The sequence below is a fragment of the Odocoileus virginianus genome, chromosome 11 (genome assembly GCF_023699985.2).
Source record: "Odocoileus virginianus isolate 20LAN1187 ecotype Illinois chromosome 11, Ovbor_1.2, whole genome shotgun sequence".
NCBI classification, from domain to species: Eukaryota; Metazoa; Chordata; class Mammalia; order Artiodactyla; family Cervidae; genus Odocoileus; species Odocoileus virginianus.
Genome location: NC_069684.1, coordinates 50725743 through 50747610, shown reverse-complemented (window position 1 = coordinate 50747610; position 21868 = coordinate 50725743).

The window sequence follows — 21868 nt, the reverse complement described above, 5'->3', positions numbered from 1 at the left end:
TAAACTGAACAGAATAGAGAGTCAAGAAATAAACCCACAGGTTTATAGTCAATCAATCTTGACAAAGGAGCCAAGAGTATGCAATGGAGAAAAGGTGGTCTTTTCAATAAGCAGTGCTGGGAAAACTATACAGCTGCATGTAAAAGAATAAAATTAAAACAATTTATGAACACCATACACATAGGTAAACTCAAAGTGGATTAAAGAGCTAAATGTAAGGCCATAAACCATAAAACTCCTAGAAGAAAATACAGGCAGAACACTCTTTGACATAAATAGAGGCAATATTTTTTTGCATCTATCTCCTAAGGTAAAGGAAACAGAAGCAAAATATACAAATGGGACCTAGTTAAACTTAAAGGTTTTTATAGCAAAGGAAACCATTGGCAAAATGAAAGGATAACCTACTGAGTGGGAGAAAATATTTGCAAGCAATATAACTAATAATTTAATTTTTAGTTAATTTTCAAAATATATAAACAACTTACATAACTCAGTATGAAGAAAATAAAGAAACTGATTTAACAAATGGGCAGAACACTTGAATAGATATTTTCCCAAAGAAGACATATGGATGGCTAACTGGCACATAAAAAGATGCTCAACATCATCAATCATCAGAGAAATGAATACCAAACTGCAACGAGATATCACCTGTTAAAATGGCTATATCTAAAAGAATACAAATATCAAATGCTGGTGAGGATATGCAGAAATGGGAACCCCTGAACACTGTTGGTGGGTATGTAAATTGGTACAGCCACAGTGGAAAACAGTATGGAGGTTCCTTAGAAAAACTAAAAATAGAACAGTTGTATGATCCAACAATTGCACTCCTGGGTACATATCCAAAGTGGTTACCAGGGGGGCAAAGGAAGGGGGGGGGGTGGCAAGACAGAGATGGGGGATTGGGAGGTACAAATTATTACTAAATTGTACCAATAGTACTAAAATAAGCTACAAGGGTGTATTTTACAACACAGGGAATATAACCAATGTTTTAACAATCGTAACTGGAATATAATCTTTAAAAGTGGTAAACTCTTGAAACATAAAGTAGTGCAAATCAATTATACCTCAATAAAAAGTAACAAACAAAAATGCTCCAGTGAGCACTTCATAAACCAGTTAATGATGGAGAAAGGCAAAACTACAAGAACTATTTAATTAGTTTGTAACTTGGATGAATACTATCTGATAGTAGAGATGCTCTGAAAGCAGAAAAGCCTCTACTCCAATAAACATAATTTAAATGAGATGATTTTCATCTATAATTCTACGAAGTATTCTTCCTTAGTAGACCAGTATTGAGATTAGTTGATGGAAAACTCAGGTTTAGAATACTCCATGTGGCTGGCCTTATCACAATTACACTGAAGTAATTTTGTGACCTAATGGACTGTTGACCTAATGGGACCTAATGGACCTAATGACCTAATGGGACCTAATCCCACCAGGCTCCTCTGTCCATGGGATTTTTCAAGCGAGAATACTGGAGGGGGGTGCTGTTTCCTCCTCCAGGGGATCTTCCTGACCCGGGGATTGAAAGTCTCCTGCCTTGCAAGTGGATTCTTTATCTGTTGAGTGTAATGCTGCCAGGGCTAATGCCATGACAGGCAGCCTAGATTAGGAGTAGGCCTGGTCTTCCGGGGTAACATGATTATCAGGTCCGGAGCCAGCCAATCAACATACGCCTAGTAAGAGGGAACCTATCAGGGGAAAGCTGAAAAGCCTGCTAAAGCCCAAGTTTGAAAAAAAGCCCGCGAAGGTTCGGGCCAATAAGATTGCTTTGCAAACATGTAACCAATCCGCTTAAGCCAGCTACCAACTGCTTATGCTCACCCTATAAATTTGTGTAACAGCTTAGGCTCGGGGCTCTCTGACCCTGCACCACTGCGTTGGTTGAGGCAGGAGCCCTGACTCGAGTCAACCATAAATTTCCCTGTTTTTTTTTGCGTGTTGCATTGTCTTGGAAGCCTTCTCTCTTCTTCTCTTCTCGGGGATTCGGACATCGGGCATAACACTGAGCCTTCAGGGAAGCCCCTTACTCTCTCATATTCCTTTTAAAATTCCCAGTCATTTTTGCACGCATTAGAATAGAGTTCAGTTCCTTCCCAGACTGAGAGTAGTTATTGAATAAAATCTGTTTTCACCACCTTAACCAATGCCCAGAATTGTTTGTCTTTGATACCCTTGCATAGGCTATGTTTGATGAATATTTGACAACTCTATTGTGGAATGTGAGAATATGTTGGCAAAGGCCAATTTGGAATATCAGAATGTAAGGGTGTGTGCAGCATGCACGCATTCATTCACTTGTTCGTTTATTCATTTATTTATTTATTTATTTATTTATTTATTTTTTTTTTTTTTTAAATTTTTATTAGTTGGAGGCTAATTACTTTACATCATTACAGTAGTTTTTGTTATACATTGATATGAATTAGCCATGGATTTACATGTATTCCCCATCCCAGTCCCCCCTCCCACCTCCCTCTCCACCCGATCCCTCTGGGTCTTCCCAGTGCACCAGGCCCGAGCACTTGTCTCATGTACCCAACCTGAGCTGGTTATCCGTTTCACCCTAGATAATACACATGTTTCAATGCTGTTCTCCTGAAACATCCCACCCTCACCTTCTCCCAGAGTCCACAAGTCTGTTCCATACATCTGAGTCTCTTTTTCTGTTTTGCATATAGGGTTATCGTTACCATCTTTCTAAAGTCCATATATATGTGTTAGTATACTGTAATGGTCTTTATCTTTCTGGCTTACTTTGCTCTGTATAATGGGCTCCAGTTTCATCCATCTCATTAGAAGTGATTCAAATGAATTCTTTTTAATGGCTGAGTAATATTCCATGGTGTATATGTACCACAGCTTCCTCATCCATTCGTCTGCTGATGGGCATCTGGGTTGCTTCCATGTCCTGGCTATTATAAACAGTGCTGCGATGAACATTGGGGTGCATGTGGCTCTTTCAGATCTGGTTTCCTTGGTGTGTATGCCCAGAAGTGGGATTGCTGGGTCATATGGCAGTTCTATTTCCAGCTTTTTAAGAAATCTCCACACTGTTTTCCATAGTGGCTGTACTAATTTGCATTCCCACCAACAGTGTAAGAGGGTTCCCTTTTCTCCACACCCTCTCCAGCATTTATTGCTTGTAGACTTTTGGATAGCAGCCATCCTGACTGGCGTATAATGGTACCTCATTGTGGTTTTGATTTGCATTTCTCTGATAATGAGTGATGTGGAGCATCTTTTCATGTGTTTGTTAGCCATCTGTATGTCTTCCTTGGAGAAATGTCTGTTTAGTTCTTTGGCCCATTTCTTGATTGGGTCATTTATTTTTCTGGAGTTGAGCTGGATGAGTTGCTTGTATATTTTTGAGATTAATCCTTTGTCTGTTGCTTCATTTGCTATTATTTTCTCCCAATCTGAGGGCTGTCTTTTCACCTTGCTTATAGTTTCCTTTAAGATTAGATCTCAATTACAGGAAAAAAATTATTAAAAATTCAAACATATGGAGGCTAAACAACACGCTTCTGAATAACCAACAAATCATAGAAGAAATCAAAAAAGAAATCAAAATATGCATAGAAATGAATGAAAATGATAACACAACAACCCAAAACCTATGGGACACTGTAAAAGCAGTGCTAAGGGGAAGATTCATAGCATTACAGGCCTACCTCAAGAAAGAAGAAAAAAGTCAAATAAATAACCTAACTCTACACCTAAAGCAACTAGAGGAAGAAGAAATGAAGAACCCCAGGGTTAGTAGAAGGAAAGAAATCTTAAAAATTAGGGCAGAAATAAATGCAAAAGAAACTAAAGAGACCATAGCAAAAATTAACAAAGCTAAAAGCTGGTTTTTTGAAAAAATTAACAAAATTGACAAACCATTAGCAAGACTCATTAAGAAACAAAGGGAGAAGAACCAAATTAACAAAATTAGAAATGAAAATGGAGAGATCACAACAGACAACACTGAAATACAAAGGATCATAAGAGACTACTACCAGCAGCTCTATGCCAATAAAATGTACAACTTGGAAGAAATGGACAAGTTCTTAGAGAAGTATAACTTTCCAAAACTGAACCAGGAAGAAATAGAAGATCTTAACAAAACCATCACAAGCAAGGAAATCGAAACTGTAATCAGAAATCTTCCAGCAAACAAAAGCCCAGGACCAGATGGCTTCACAGCTGAATTCTACCAAAAATTTAGAGAAGAGCTAACACCTATCTTACTCAAACTCTTCCAGAAAATTGCAGAAGAAAGTAGACTTCCAAACTCATTCTATGAGGCCACCATCACCCTAATTCCAAAACCAGACAAAGATGCCACAAAAAAAGAAAACTACAGGCCAATATCGCTGATGAACATAGATGCAAAAATCCTTAACAAAATTCTAGCAAACAGAATCCAACAACATATTAAAAAAATCATTCATCATGACCAAGTGGGCTTTATCCCAGGAATGCAAGGATTCTTTAATATCCGCAAATCAATCAATGTAATACACCACATTAACAAATTGAAAGATAAAAACCATATGATTATCTCAATAGATGCAGAAAAAGCCTTTGACAAAATTCAACATCCATTTATGATTAAAACTCCCCAGAAAGCAGGAATAGAAGGAACATACCTCAACATAATAAAAGCTATATATGACAAACCCACAGCAAGCATCACCCTCAATGGTGAAAAATTGAAAGCATTTCCCCTGAAATCAGGAACAAGACAAGGGTGCCCACTCTCACCACTACTATTCAACATAGTTTTGGAAGTTTTGGCCACAGCAATCAGGGCAGAAAAAGAAGTAAAAGGAATCCAGATAGGAAAAGAAGAAGTGAAACTCTCGCTGTTTGCAGATGACATGATCCTCTACATAGAAAACCCTAAAGACTCTACCAGAAAATTACTAGAGCTAATCAACGAATACAGTCAAGTTGCAGGATATAAAATTAACACACAGAAATCTCTTGCATTCCTATACACTAACAATGAGAAAACAGAAAGAGAAATTAAGGAAACAATACCATTCACCATTGCAACAAAAAGAATAAAATACTTAGGAGTATATCTACCTAAAGAAACAAAAGACCTATACATAGAAAACTATAAAACACTGATGAAAGAAATCAAAGAGGACACAAATAGATGGAGAAATATACCATGTTCATGGATTGGAAGAATCAATATTGTCAAAATGGCTATACTACCCAAAGTAATCTATAGATTCAATGCAATCCCTATCAAACTACCAACAGTATTTTTCACAGAACTAGAACAAATAATTTCACAATTTGTATGGAAATACAAAAAACCTCGAATAGCCAAAGTAATCCTGAGAAAGAAGAATGGAACTGGAGGAATCAATCTGCCTGACTTCAGACTCTACTACAAAGCCACAGTCATCAAGACAGTATGGTACTGGCACAAAGACAGAAATATAGATCAATGGAACAGAATAGAAAGCCCAGAGATAAGTCCACGAACCTATGGTCACCTTATCTTCGACAAAGGAGGCAAGGATATACAATGGAAAAAAGATAACCTCTTTAACAAGTGGTGCTGGGAAAACTGGTCAACCACCTGTAAAAGAATGAAACTAGAACACTTTCTAACACCATACACAAAAATAAACTCAAAATGGATTAAAGATCTAAATGTAAGACCAGAAACTATCAAACTCCTAGAGGAGAACATAGGCAAAACACTCTCCGACATAAATCACAGCAGGATCCTCTATGACCCACATCCCAGAATTTCAGAAATAAAAGCAAAAATAAACAAATGGGACCTAATGAAACTTAAAAGCGTTTATTCATTTATTAAACATGTCCCAGGTGATGCAGGGGCCTGGTGGGCTGCCGTCTATGGGGTCGCACAGAGTCTGACATGACTGAAGTGACAGCAGCAGCAGCAGCAGCAGAAGCAGGTGATGCAGTGAGCCATGGTTCTTACAGAGCCACACGTCTTACAGAAACTTCACAAAGAGTTTGAAGATGAAAGAGTCCTAGAAACAAATCGTCCCCACCATAGTTTCAACATTGTTGTGTGTGGAGGGGTTCATGGAAATTGGACAGGTTGACAGATTAAATTGCAAAGATGTTTTATGGCATTAGAAAACTTAATATATTCTTTTTTTTTTTTTTTTTTTTTAAATTTTTATTAGTTGGAGGCTAATTACTTTACATCATTACAGTAGTTTTTGTTATACATTGATATGAATTAGCCATGGATTTACATGTATTCCCCATCCCAGTCCCCCCTCCCACCTCCCTCTCCACCCGATCCCTCTGGGTCTTCCCAGTGCACCAGGCCCGAGCACTTGTCTCATGAACCCAACCTGAGCTGGTGATCTGTTTCACCCTAGATAATATACATGTTTCAATGCTGTTCTCCTGAATCATCCCACCCTCGCCTTCTCCCAGAGTCCACAAGTCTGTTGTATACATCTGAGTCTCCTTTTCTGTTTTGCATATAGGGTTATCGTTACCATCTTACTAAAGTCCATATATATGTGTTAGTATACTGTAATGGTCTTTATCTTTCTGGCTTACTTCGCTCTGTATAATGGGCTCCAGTTTCATCCATCTCATTAGAACTGATTCAAATGAATTCTTTTTAATGGCTGAGTAATATTCCATGGTGTATATGTACCACAGCTTCCTCATCCATTCGTCTGCTGATGGGCATCTGGGTTGCTTCCATGTCCTGGCTATTATAAACAGTGCTGCGATGAACATTGGGGTGCATGTGGCTCTTTCAGATCTGGTTTCCTTGGTGTGTATGCCCAGAAGTGGGATTGCTGGGTCATATGGCAGTTCTATTTCCAGCTTTTTAAGAAATCTCCACACTGTTTTCCATAGTGGCTGTACTAATTTGCATTCCCACCAACAGTGTAAGAGGGTTCCCTTTTCTCCACACCCTCTCCAGCATTTATTGCTTGTAGACTTTTGGATAGCAGCCATCCTGACTGGCGTGTAATGGTACCTCATTGTGGTTTTGATTTGCATTTCTCTGATAATGAGTGATGTTGAGCATCTTTTCATGTGTTTGTTAGCCATCTGTATGTCTTCCTTGGAGAAATGTCTGTTGAGTTCTTTGGCCCATTTTTTGATTGGGTCATTTATTTTTCTGGAGTTGAGCTGGAGGAGTTGCTTGTATATTTTTGAGATTAATCCTTTGTCTGTTGCTTCATTTGCTATTATTTTCTCCCAATCTGAGGGCTGTCTTTTCACCTTGCTTATAGTATCCTTTGTTGTGCAAAAGCTTTTAAGTTTCATTAGGTCCCATTTGTTTATTTTTGCTTTTATTTCTGAAATTCTGGGATGTGGGTCATAGAGGATCCTGCTGTGATTTATGTCGGAGAGTGTTTTGCCTATGTTCTCCTCTAGGAGTCTTATAGTTTCTGGTCTTACATTTAGATCTTTAATCCATTTTGAGTTTATTTTTGTGTATGGTGTTAGAAAGTGTTCTAGTTTCATTCTTTTACAGGTGGTTGACCAGTTTTCCCAGCACCACTTGTTAAAGAGGTTATCTTTTTTCCATTGTATATCCTTGCCTCCTTTGTCGAAGATAAGGTGACCATAGGTTCGTGGACTTATCTCTGGGCTTTCTATTCTGTTCCATTGATCTATATTTCTGTCTTTGTGCCAGTACCATACTGTCTTGATGACTGTGGCTTTGTAGTAGAGTCTGAAGTCAGGCAGATTGATTCCTCCAGTTCCATTCTTCTTTCTCAGGATTACTTTGGCTATTCGAGGTTTTTTGTATTTCCATACAAATTGTGATGTTATTTGTTCTAGTTCTGTGAAAAATACCGTTGGTAGTTTGATAGGGATTGCATTGAATCTATAGATTGCTTTGGGTAGTATAACCATTTTGACAATATTGATTCTTCCAATCCATGAACACGGTATATTTCTCCATCTGCTTGTGTCCTCTTTGATTTCTTTCATCAGTGTTTTATAGTTAGAAAACTTAATATATTCTTAAAAGTTCAATGAAAGGTTGTAAAAACCTCATTTTAAAAATTAGTTCATGAAATAGATACCAAGTGAGAAGAGATATTTTTTTTGCACATGATTTCTAGTTTTACAGTTTCACAAGATTTTTTTGGGGGGGAGTTGGTTTAGTATCTGCTATTTAATGTTGTGCTGAAAACAGACTCAAGAGAACCCCATTTTTACTTTGCAGAATGAGTTGCAGATGTTTTCCTTATTTCCTTGCCCAAATATCAAGTTTCAAGAATCCCAGCCTTGTAATTATCTGCCAATACTACAGAAGGTGCTGATTATCTGCGTTTGATTCACTAATTATATTGCCTCTCCTCCTTCCTCACCTAAAGGTTACATTTACATAAAAGATATTCAAGGATAATACTTTATATCTAAGTGGCTTCTGCCCTTAGCATTTAAATTATAAGCTGTAATAAAGAAAGACCAAACTGAGACATCTCAGTGATCCTGGATACAGGCTTTGATACTGTCATGAAATCATTTTTATTATGTAGCTGTAAAATTCTAATGTCTCAATTACTACATAGTATAAACCTCCACTCCCACACTTTCTGTCTTTCCACCCTGCCTTTTGTAATCCCCCTCCTTTAAGGGTGAGAGATGCAAGAATTATACCAAACTTCTATGCAGTTCCCGAAATGAACCGTGCATCAAAATCACCTGAAGGATTTACACGCACGCACACACACACACACACAACACCCTCACAGAGAGATGAATTTTGTAATTCAAAGTAAAGGCCCAGAAATTTATATTTTTAAAGCTTCTCAGGTATTTTTAAATGCAATCTACTATTGGAAAACAATAGCCTACTTAACAGTGAGGCAAGTTATGCAGCAACTATACCAGAGTGAAAGTGAAAGTTGCTCAGTTGGGTCCGACTGTTTGTGACCCCATGGACTATACAGTGCATGGGATTCTCCAGGCCAGAATACTGGAGTGGGTAGCCGTTCCTTTCTCCAGGGGATCTTCCCAACCCAGGGATCAAACCCAGGTCTCCCACATTGCAGGCAGATTGGGAAGTTCAAACACTGAGGCAAGTTATGCAGCAACTATACCAGAGGAGAGGTTTAATAATTATACACAAATTGTATTCCAGAATTCAAAGACTCCTGAAAAGACAAGGTGGCTTTTTTCTTTTCAGTATGATTTATGCTACAAACTGTTGCACACACCAAGAGATATAAATACAGTGTTAAAGAAAGACACCATTTCCTAGATAGAGCGACAGTCATCATTTTAGCAAGATTTTATGTTAATCTTACAGTTTTATTAGGCGTACAATCACTGCATAATTACCACTGTAGGTAACTCAATCAGTCCCACCAGGGGCCAACTAAGGAACTATGTAGATGTACCTCAAGAGTATACCTTTAAAGGACTACATAGTTGGATTTTTATCCACTGGCAGGCTGACTGAGGGATGCCTCTGAAGGCATTAAATCCTAGTCCTTAGGGGAATGCCCTGAACCAGGCAGTCTATGGGGGTGCCTGAGGAAGCCTCCATGGAGAAATAGAGGTTTGGGCAGAGGGAATATGGAGAAGGGCATCTAAAATCTGTGACAGTATGCAAAGCCTGACTTTTTAAATTAAAACGTAGTTGATGTACACTATTGCATTAGTATCAGGTAAACAACACAGTGATCCAACATTGAAATACATTCCCCAAGGACTACAGGACTACAGGACTGTAGCCTACAGGACTCCTCTGTCCATGGAATTCTCCAGGCAAGAGTACTGGAGTGGATAACCATTCCCTTCTCCAGGGGTATTCCTGACCCAAGGATTGAATCCAGCCTCCTGCATTGCAGGCAAATTCTTTACCATCTTAGCCACCAGAGAAACCCTACATTAAGAGATAATTACCATCTAATGTCACCGTGCAAAATCACTAGAATGTGACCATATTCCTTATGCTTTATATGAATCTCTGTGACATATTTATTTTATACCTTAAATATTGTACTTAATCTCCTTCATCTATTCACTCAACCCTCAATCTCCTCTCATCTGGCAACCACTTTGTTCTCTATCAGTCTGTATTTTTTCTGTTTGTTTTGTTCTGAATATTCCGGTATTCATCTTTCTCTGTATGACCTATTTCATTCAGCATAATTCCTTGTAGATCTACCCATGTTGTCACAAATGGCAAGATTTCCTTCTTTTAGATGGCTACTAATTCCATTATGTATAGATATCTGTCTCACATCTCCTTTATCCATTCATTTACTGAAAAACACTTAGGTTGCTTCCAAGACTTTGCTATTTTGAAAAAGGCTGCAATGAATGTAGAGATGCATACATCTTTTCTAATTGCTGTTTTTGTTTTCTTTAGGTAAATACCCAGAAGTGGAATTGCTGAATTGTATGGTGGTGCGGTGGTAAAGAATCTGTCTGCCAGTGTGGGAGATGCTGGAGATGTGGGTAGGATCCCTGTGCTAGGACAATCTCCTGAAGTAGGAAATTGGAACCCACTCCAGTATTTTTTCCTGGAAAATTCCAAGGACAGAGGAGCCTGGCGGGCTACAGTCCATGGGGTTGGAAAGAGTTGGACACAACTGAGTGACTGAGAACACAGCACACATGATACTCTTATTCTTAACTTTTTTGATGCATCTCCATACTGCTTTCCATCGTGGCTGCATCAATTTACATTTCCACCAAGAGTGCACGTGTTCTCTTTTCTCCACATCCTTACCAACACTTGCTATTTTTTGTCTTTTAGATGATAGCCATTCTGACAAATATGGAATTGGTCTCTCTCTGTGATTTTATTTGCAGTGAGGTTTAGTGATATTGAGTATCTTTTCAGGTGTCTATTGGAAATTTGCATGACTTCTTTGGAAAAATGTGTGTTCAGGTCCTGTTCATTTTTAAATTGGATTGTTTGCAGTTTTTAACACTGAGTTATAATAAGCTTTTAATATATTTTTGCATAGTAACCTGTTATTGGATATAACATTTGCAAATATCTTCTCCCATTCAGCTGGCTGTCTTTTCACTTTCTTGAAGTTTCCCTTTATCATGCAAAGGCTTTTTAGTTTAATGTGATCTCATTTGTTTATTTTTGCTTTCATTGCCCTTGCCTAGGAGACTGATCCAAAAAGTATTATGAAGACCAAGATCACAGAGTTTACTGTCTAGATTTTCTTAAATGGATTTTCTTTTAATCCATATTGACTCTGTTTGTATATATGGTGATTTAAAGTGGTCCAGTTTAATTCTCTTGATTGAAACAGTCCAGTTTTCCCACCACCACTTTTTAGAGACTGTTCTTTCCCCACTGTATAGTCTTGCCTCCTTTGTCATAGATTAATTGACTATACATGTGTGGGTTCATTTCTGGGCTCTCTATTCTGTTCAGTGATCTATGTGTGTGTGTGTTGTCCTAGTATCATACAACTTTGACTACTATAGCTTGGTAGTATAGTTTTAAATAAAGAAGGATATTACTTAAATTAGGATTAAAGACCTAAATGTAATATCAGATACTAAAACACTTCTAGAGGAAAACAGACAGATCACTCTTTGACATAAATCATAGCAATTTTTTGGATCGGTCTCCTATAGTATCGGAAATAAAGCCAAAAATAGGCAAAAGGGACCCCAATCAAACATAAAAAGTTTTGTACAGCAAATGAAACCATAAACACAACAAAAAGACAACAGGCTGACAGAAAATATATGCAGATGATGTGAATTACAAGGGATTAATTTCCAAAATATACAGTTTATAAAGCGCAATTAAGAAAAACAGTAAAAAAATAGGCAGAAGGTCTAAAGAGACATTTCTCCAAATATGACATATAGATGGCCAGTAGGCACATGAAAAGATGCTCAACATAACTATTATTGGAGAAATGCAAATAAAAACTATAATGAAATATCACCTCATACTAGTCAGAATGGACATCAGCAAAAACTCTAAAACAATAAATGCTAGAGATGGTGTGTAGAATAGAAAACCCTCCTACACTGTTGGTGGGACTGAAAATTGATATAGCCACTATGGAGAACAGTATGGAGGTTCCTTAAAAAACTAAGAGAGTTACCATATGAACCAGTAACCTCACTCCTGGACCTAAATATGGAAAAGAGAAAACCTCTAATTAAAAACAAATACATGCACTTCAATCTTCATTGCAGAACTATTTATAATAGCCAAGATATGAAAGCAACCTAAATGTCCATCAACAGATGAATGGATAAAGAAGATGTGGCATACACACACACACACACCACAATGGTATACTACTCAGCCACAAAAAAGAATGAAATAATACTGTCTGTAACAACATGGACTGACTCAAAATTATACTAGTGAAATAAGTTAGAGAAAAACAAATATCATATGATATCACTTATATGTGGGCTCTAAAAAATGGTGCAAATGAACTTATTTACAAAACAGAAATAGACTAACAGACAGAAAATAGACTTATGATTACCAAAGGGGAAAGGAAGGGTAGAGGGAAAAGTTAGCAGTTAGGATTAACAGATGAACACTACTATATATAAAATAGTTAAACAAGGACCTATTAGATAGCCCAGGGAACTATACTTAACATCTTGCAATAAACCCATAATGGAAAAAAGCCTGAAAAAGAATATATATATAGTCTGAACTAATAGAACATTATAAAATCAACTATACTTTAATTAGAGAAAAAGCATAGTTCTACCATTTCCATACTGACATTCTGTCTGGGTTATCTGCCCCCTGATGAAAATAAGAATATTGCAGTCTCCAATATGATTTAATTGCTGTCTACTTTTTCCATTATTCTGTTAATATTCATCCATTTATGTGTTCCAATGTTGGGTTCATAATATTTATAAATGTTCTTATAACAGTTTTTATTAGTGACTGAGGTATGTGACTGAGGTATTAGTGACTTTGTATATCAAAAAACTAAGATCATGGTATCTGGTCCCATCACTTCATGGCAAATAGATGCAGAAACAATGGGAAAAACAACAGACTATTTTGTTGGGCTCCAAAATCTCTGCAGATGGTGACTGTAGCCATGAAATTAAAAGACACTTGAAAGAAAAGCTATGACAAACCTAGACAGCATATTAAAAAGCAGAGACATTAATTTGCCAACAGAAGTCCATATAGTCCAAGCTATGGTCTTTCCAATAGTCATGTATGGATGTGAGAGTTAGACCATAAAGAAGGTTGAGTGCTGAAGAATTGATGCTCTCGTCCACCCCACCTTGAGTTATCTCATTATCGTAAACTACCAAGTTTTTCCCAGGGGCCCACTATAAATGAAAAGACACTCATTAGGAAATTCCAAGTGATAGCGGTTACTTCCCAGGACCCCACTATCTCTGGAAAAGGCCAAATCCCCTATTACACAGCACCGAGTATGGTAGCCACTCTGTTTTAACATTCTTAATGAGCAAAGCACTGTAGTTAGAGTTAGTGTTTGTCACTCAGTTGTGTCCAGTACTTTTCAACCCCATGGACTATAAACCATCAGGCTCCTCTCTCCATGCAATTCTCCAGGCAAGAATACTGGAGTGGATTGCCATGCCCTTCTCCAGGGGATCTTCCTGACCCAGGGATCGAACCTGGGTCTCCTGCATTGCTGGCAGATTCTTTGCTGTCTAACCCACCAGGGAAGCCAAAGCACTGTAAGATGAGCTCTAATTTGGGGGGCGGGGGGGGCGGTTTGAGAGCTGTGCCCTGAGGCATGCAGAGTCTCAGTTCCCAGACCAGAGATGGAGCCTGTGCCTCTCCACAGTGAAAGCCAGGAGTCTTAACCACTGGACAACCAGGGAAGTACCCTGGTCCATTAAAGTACTTTCAATGGAAAGCTATTCGTTTTCTGCTCTGTGGTGACCATAGAGAGAAGAGTCAGAGGCCTGGTACAGCAGAGACTTGGCACCATATTCATAATAATTTGTCCAAGATGGCTGAAGAGGGTGGGAGTGTAGCAGCATGCAGGTAGCTAGATCTGAGCAGAGAAATGTGGGCTGGGGCCAGGTGGCAAGAAGCCATGCATCTTTAAACAGTGGATGTCCTTGGGAGTAAAAAGAAAAGCAGGACTCCAGACCGACAAGAAACTGCACCTCTTGGGTGATAAGTGTCAAGGAAGCGGACAAAGAAAGGTGAGAAAAGGCAGGAACTTCCTGTGTCTGAATGTAACCTGTTGCTCATTATATCTCATTACAATAAAATTAGTCTTGCAGATAAGAAGTACCCATCATGCAATGAAACCATGACGCCTCTTATCTAAGCTAAATAAGGACAAAAATCTTTCCTCCCCTCTAGAAGATGGAACTGAGATGAAAATCAAGGAATACAATCCCCAAATTCCTCCTTCCCCTGTGAAGATTCCACCCCTTCACACACCCCTCCACCCCTTCTGTATGCCCCACATAACCATTTTTTTTTTTTTTTGCTTTTTATACTTTCTTTTTTTTTGTTGTTTATTTTTTTATTTTTTTTCCATTTATTTTTATTAGTTGGAGGCTAATTACCTTACAACATTGCAGTGTTACTTTCATAACCAGCTTGTCAAAGAAACCCAGAGCAGCAGGTCCTCACCTATCTGTCTGCTCTCCCTCTGAAAGTGTATTCTTGCTGAAATAAATTCTCACTGTACTTTCTTAACCTTCCCGGTTAGTTTCGTGTGTGATGAAGAAGAACCACAAATGCACCGAGAACAGTAGTACTTGAAATGCTAAAAGGTAGATGAGGTAATATGACTCCGTTGACTAGAACTTGTTCTGAGTCCTTCAGATTAAGTAACATTGGGCTTCCAAATTTCTCCCCCTTCCCTTTTCTATATCCTCTCCCCATGGGGTATGCTGGGGCCTCACAGCTGGTTTCCCAAGGCAGTGGCCCAGTCTGCAACATTATGGCTTGTTATTTTCCACAACTTGCTTCACTCATATACTTCCACACCCATAATCAAAACTGGTTAGCTTTCAGGGGGTATTGTAATTGTAATCAGACAAATTAATGCATTATTCGAATTTAATCATATATGTCCTTTGGAAATACAGTTCTGATCTCTTTACAGGGAAAGACAGTCAAAATAATAATTTGTGGTAAGTTATACTCAGAGACTACGTTTTGAAAGTTGTTGAAAGCAGGAAGGTTAATCTGTTATCTTAAGTAACTTGATGCAAATTAGCAACACTGGCTCAAAGAACAGAAAATTAAGCAGCATAAGTGAATCAGTTTGAGAGGAAATTATCTATAATTGGAAAGAGACTACAGTAGGATTTTTTAAGAACTCAAGTCACCTAAGCTCCTGCCTACCTGTTTCTAGTGGGGTAGCAAACCGATTATTTAAGCTAGAACATAGATCAGAGACCAGAGCCATTTAAATTCCCTAAGGCAAGATCAATGTAATGAGTCTGAGAAGAAACTTTTTCAAACTCTGTCCTTTTCTCTTGGTTCTTCTGAATTTGAATATATTGCCTACTTGCGTACTGTCAAGAAAGATTTATGTTCCCCAATGAGACTAAAGTGTATAAATGAAGTGTGTGAAAGAAAAGAATCACTAATACAGATGGACTTGAGCATCACATGAGCCTTGAATATACAAGCCAGTGTAAAAAGAGTGAAGTTGCCAAACTGGAGAAACAGAGATGAGCCCCTACTGTGGACTGTGAAATGGAAATCTTGAGATGGCTCCCAGGGTTTAGTTCCTCAAAAGGCTTTCCCCAGATTTAATTTCCAAGTCTATGAGATTCATGGTTGAGCAGGTCACTCTGGGAACTGTTTATGAACTCAGTTCAGAGGAGAATCTGTCTGGTGACTTGAGAGGACATTCTTACACAGGTAGATACAAATTCAAACTTTGGGGACATTGTGGACTTGGATGAATAATCTAGGGGTGATCTCTGTTACCAATATCAGTAGCATGTTACCAGCTCTTTATTTTGTTAACATTAACTTTTAATATGGCTTAGAGAAATAATTTCTTCTATTTTTTCTCACTTACTGATTTTTAGAACTCAATTTAATTTAGGAATTAAAGGTTTCTGATGAAAGTTGATATGTTTTTGAAACCAAATTATTGCATGTGTCTACTGAATATACTAGTCATCTTATATGCTTAGAAAGTATTGCTTTGGATGGTTATGCTAATTGCTGTAATTTTCTTCTGTCATTTTGAACCAATTTTTATTTGTGAAAACAAACTGTTGCAAATCACATTCTGCATTAGAGTTTAGTAGTTAGTTATAGTATACTGATGTAAAATGTTTCAATTATAACATAGAATGGAGAAAATCTTCAAAATTTTCTATCCAAATGAAAATGGCTTAATATTCACTACTTTATAAACATTCAGCTTAAAACAAGTAGCAATAATACATGAATTTTGTTTCTGCTTATAAAGACAATAAGTTCTCTTCACCTATGCTTTTTTAATATTCTGAATGGAATCCAATGTTCTTTTTGTGACAGCTGGATAAATTTAGGTATTATTACACTGGACTGTGTTTTAAATTAAATATGCTTAATAAATATTGATAGAGTGCCAGCAGTTAGTAGGTACTGCAGAAGACATAAAGAAAATAGATATGACTTTTATCCTTAAATATTTAGGTTCATAAAGAGAAATAAAGATTCAGTTTCAGGGGTCATTTTCTGCATAGTTTCACGTATTTTCATTCTTATTTGCATAACCCAATACAAATTTAAGGTAGAGAAACTAGGTAGATGTAAGATATACTATAAGGTAGATATAAAACTGAGACCCAGGGGTTGAGACTTGTTAGACTCACACAGATAATAAGTGAAAGGACCTAGGTTTGAAACCTGTTCTTTCAGTGAAATTCTAGCATTCTTACCATATTCAAGACAGAATACAGCAAATGCCACAGTGAAAAGAAAGTGCTCTGGGAGTTTGGAGGAGACCGTATAATAATAATTCCCCCAAATTTTTCAATGAATAATAGATGCATCTCAATGTCTTCTTAGTAGAATCTCTGCTGAGTACTTCTGATCCCATCATGCTTGTTACTTCCTTAGGAAGACTTTTTGTAGGTTTGCCTTCACTTCTTTGAGTTGGATTTCTGACATGTTCTCTCTCATTTTCACCTTTTTCCTCTGCATTCCTGAAGACCGGTTTGAGTTAGACTGTCAAATCAGTTTCTGTTTTCCGCGGCAGTAATTTTGCTCTTTACTGCCTGTAGTGTTTATTTTTTATGGTTCACCGTTCCTAGTTCAGAAAGGCTTATGTTTTCTTGTTTCCTTGAGAAAATCAAGTAGAAGTTTTCTAAAATTTTCCTCTATACCCTACATAAAATATTAAGAGAACATTTGCTTCTGAGTGTTTAGATTAAAAATTAATTTTTTAACATTAAAATTAAAACCTCAGTTGCTGTGTGAGTTGTCTAATCTCACAAACTTTCTTCATCTGAAAAATAAGGTTAATAATAATATTCCATGGACAAGATTGTTACAAAAAGTGAGTGAATTGATACATGTAAAGTACTTGAAGTGATCTGGGTCCATTCAGGAGATAGAGATCACACAGTATGCTAAACTGGGTAAGTTGATATAAAATGTATTAACCATGATCAAAGAGTAATCTATGATGTCAGGAAAATCTGCATGGCTCCCTAGGGCTGATGGAGGCAGGAAGGACAAATGTGGAAAGGGCCCAGATCCCCACTGGAGATGTGAGTTAGCCCACTGAGGAGCAGAGAAGTTCACTGGTTTGGCCAGACTGGAGCTGATGGGCAAGCAGTAGGCACCCTCGGGAATGCAAGCTGGCCACCAGCAGCCAGCGACGTGGGCATGCAATGGGAGTGTGGACCTCAGCAGGGAGAGGAGCCTTTCAGAGCACCTGGGTTCTGGGGATCCATGGTTTCCCTGTTGAAGGGGCTGTGAAAAGGCTTTGCCTAGCTGAGGTTGTAAAGTCACAGAGGGACCAGTTTAGGCCCTGTGGTTGGAAAAGGGTCTGTTGAATGAACTCATACCTCTACCACTGTCCCCAGTTTCTGTAACAAAGAGCAGGAAATCCCCTTGCTTCAGCGGCAATTCTCGAGTGCTCTCTGAGAAAACTGAATATTGTGTTCAATTTAAAAGAGAAATATTCAGAGGAATTCTTGTATATCCCAGAACATATGTTGAAAAGGTGATTCAGAGCTAGAGATGATATATTGATAACTGACACAGAACTCAAAACTGTGCCTGGCTCAGTAAATATGCCATTGCTGGAGATAGCGTATACTAGTATTATTGTCTTCTTTTCTTTGCCTGTGTGTGTGCTCAGCCACCCAGTACTGTCCCACCCAGTCTTTGGGACCTTTTGGACTGTAGCCACCAGGCTCCTGTGTCCATGGGATTTAGGCAAGAGTACTGGAGTGGGTTACCATTTCCTCGAGTTTCCTGCATCTCCTGCATTGCAGGCAGATTCTTGACCAATGAGCCATCGGGAAAGCTTTCTTTGCTTAGTAATCTTTGAATAAGGAAACATTTAACCAGCTTGCTGTGGGTTGAGAGGTCAGTTATACTGAATGTCTTTAGCTCTTCTCAGCTTTAATTTGAGAGCTAATAGATACTCATATGTAGAATCAGTATTAAGGTTAATATAGAGAGTCCTTAGCCCAATTTTTGTCTTAATGGGCATTTATCTAATGGGACCTCCCCTGCCCTTACAGCTGACTTCCCTGATTACCACAGGTTGATTTTGGGGATTTTGGGGGGTACAAAATCAAAGAGACCCCTTTCTCACATGCCTTGCTGTCAGGATCCATCCCTTCATGGCCCTGCCCACAGTGCTTCTAGGGTATAATATACCGCAGTACATCCTTTTCTATGCTTGACACTGCTAGTTCTGTGGTATTATAGCAGTGACAGCCTCTGAATGGAAATGTGGGGACAGGGAAAGAGGGCATCATTCTACCTGAAGCAGGAAAACATTCTGGTGCAGTAAATGCATAAATGGTTTTCCAGTCAGTGCAATGCTAGAGAATGAGTCTTTTCCTACCTTCTTTGTGGAATTATATTTGCTTTCTGTTTTAGAAGATGGGATATGTAGAGTCAGAAATGTATTTCCAGCCAATTGCCATACATTCCATTGCTGGTAAGACATCCCAATAGACTCTTTCAGTCCCAGAGTTGCAGTTACTCTTTGTTGTTTTATGTGTCTTTTCAATATTTTACTGGGAAGTTGAGAGAAGGAATATTAGGGGCAACTAATCATGCCATATTATTATTAAATAGTGAATCTATAATCTGGCATCTTTCTATCATTTCTTCAAAGTATAATTAATAGTAATAGTTATAGTAACAATAAAAATAGTAGCTATCATTTAATAAGTGCCTGCCATATGGAAGTTGCTACTCATTTCTCATTCACTTTTAATAAAATGCTATAAGATGCAGTATTGTATTATTTTGCATTTTAATTTCATAAATTTTTCTTTTATTTTTCTTGGGAAGAGTATATAAGCTTTGGGGGTAGATTCAGTAAACCAGACGAGAGAGGGAGTGTCTTTTCTTGTATAGTGGATAAAGGAAGATTTTGAAGGAAAGGTTAGGAAAAGCAAATTGTGACAATTAGCAAATCAGTTCAGTTTAATTGCTCTGTCGTGTCCAACTCTCTGCAACCCCATGGACTGCAGCATGCCAGGCCTCTTTGCCCTGAAGTGATGGGACCAGATGCCATGATCTTAGTTTTCTGAATGTTGAGCTTTAAGCCAACTTTTTCACTCTCCTCTTTCACTTTCATCAAGAGGTCTTTAGGTCTTCTTCACTTTCTGCCAATGACGGTGGTGTCATCTGTGTATCTGAGGTTATTGATATTTCTCCTGGCAATCTTGATTCCAGCTCGTGCTTCCTCCAGCCCAGCATTTCTCGTGATGTACTCTGCATATAAGTTAAATAAGCAGGGTGACAACATACAACCTTGACATCTTCCTTTCCCTATTTGGAACTGGTCTTTTGTTCCATGTCCAGTTCTAACTGTTGCTTCCTGACCTGCATACAGATTTCTCAAGAGGCAGGTCAGGTGACAAAATGTGGTCCACTGGAGAAGGGAATAGCAAACCACTTCAGTGTTTTTGCCTTGAGGACAATTAGCAAAGGGTATATATAAAACGTGGAGAAGGAAATGGCAACCCACTCCAGTATTCTTGCCTAGAGAATCCCGTGGACAGAGGAGCCTGGTGGGCTGCTGTCCTAGGGTCGCACAGAGTTGGACACGACTGAAGCGACTTAGCATGCATGCATGCATATATAAAATTGAGCTTTCCAGGTGACGCTAGTGGTAAGGAACCCGCCTGTCAATGCAAGAAATGTGAGAGACATGGGGTTCAACCCCAGGGGAAGATCCCCTGGAGGAGGGCATGGTAACCTACTCCAGTATTCTTGCCTGGAGAATCCTATGGACAGAGGAGACTGACAGGCTACAGTCCATAGGGTCACACAGCGTCGGACACAACTGGAGCAACTTAGCGTGCACCCATGCATATATAAAGCTCTGGATCTGTAAATGGATTCCTTTAAAACCATGATCACATTTCTGAAAGTCTGGCTTCCTCTGGAGGTACTGGTTTGAAGGAACACTTCTTTCAGTGATTAATTAAAGCATCTATAAGGGCTGAAAGTTCAGGTGAGCAGTTGCTCAAGTGCTCCAGTGCTCAGCATGTGCAAGGTAGCAGGCCATGGACACCATGTACAGGGGTGTGCTGGATAAGGGTTCCCCCAAGTACACTGGCCCCTCTAGGCCCACCAGTCTCAGCCTGGGCCCATAAGCCTGCAGCCCCTGCTATTTTCATGTCTTTCAATAATATTTTTTGTCAAACTATGAATCTGTGGATTTAGCTCACTGAATTCCAATGAAAATTCTGTCAGGTGCATAACTAGTGCTGCCAAATCAATTAGCTAAACTATGACTTTTGATCATAAAATTTGACTTAATTTTTCAGTTCAAATAAATTCATTAATAAACATTTCAAAAGCTATTACAGAAAGCTCTGGAAAGATGAATGCATTTTAAACAGATTAATAAAACCAGTCAAATCACAATTAAATAATGTAGATATAATTTATTCATTTTAATAGATTAAACAAATAAGAATAAACCTATATACATTTCTCATTATTTAAATTGTAATGATGCAATGTAATATGTAGTTAAAATATAACTATATATTAAAATATGGGCTTCCCAGCTGGAGCTAGTGGTAAAGAGCCTGCCTGCCAGTGCAGGAGATTCGAGGGATGTGGCTGCAGTCCTTAGGTTGGGAAGATCTCCTAGAGGAGGGTATGGCAACCCACTCTAGTATTCTTACCTGGAAAATCCCATAGACTGAGGAGCCTGGTGGGCTATAGTCCATAGGGTCATAGAGTTGGACACAACTGAAATGACTTAGCACTCATGCACGCATATTACAAAATAATGAAAGAAGAGTAACTAATTAAAAGTAATTAAAAGCATGATATTTCCTTGGTATCGAAAACTGGTCATCAGCTTTTTCTATAAAGTAAAAAATCATAGACACTACTTCAGAAATAACTCTGTTAATGTCATATATATCATAATCAAAATATCCCTGTATTTAATGAGAGAACAGTGTATGAAGCTAAAAAATCTATTTGGCCAAACATCTAGGCCAAACTAGGCCATCTAGTTTATCTGCTATAAACTCTTTATAGCAGATAGAAAATATTACACATAACATGAAACAAAGTAAGATGATGATCGAATGTAATTGGAATATATAGTTCATGATATAATCAAATTATATGTTTTAACTTACTGCATACCAAAGTGTATATGTATAGGTATATAACACATATATAGCAGAATGAATTTAAAAGAAATCACTTTACCTTTCAGTCCCCTGG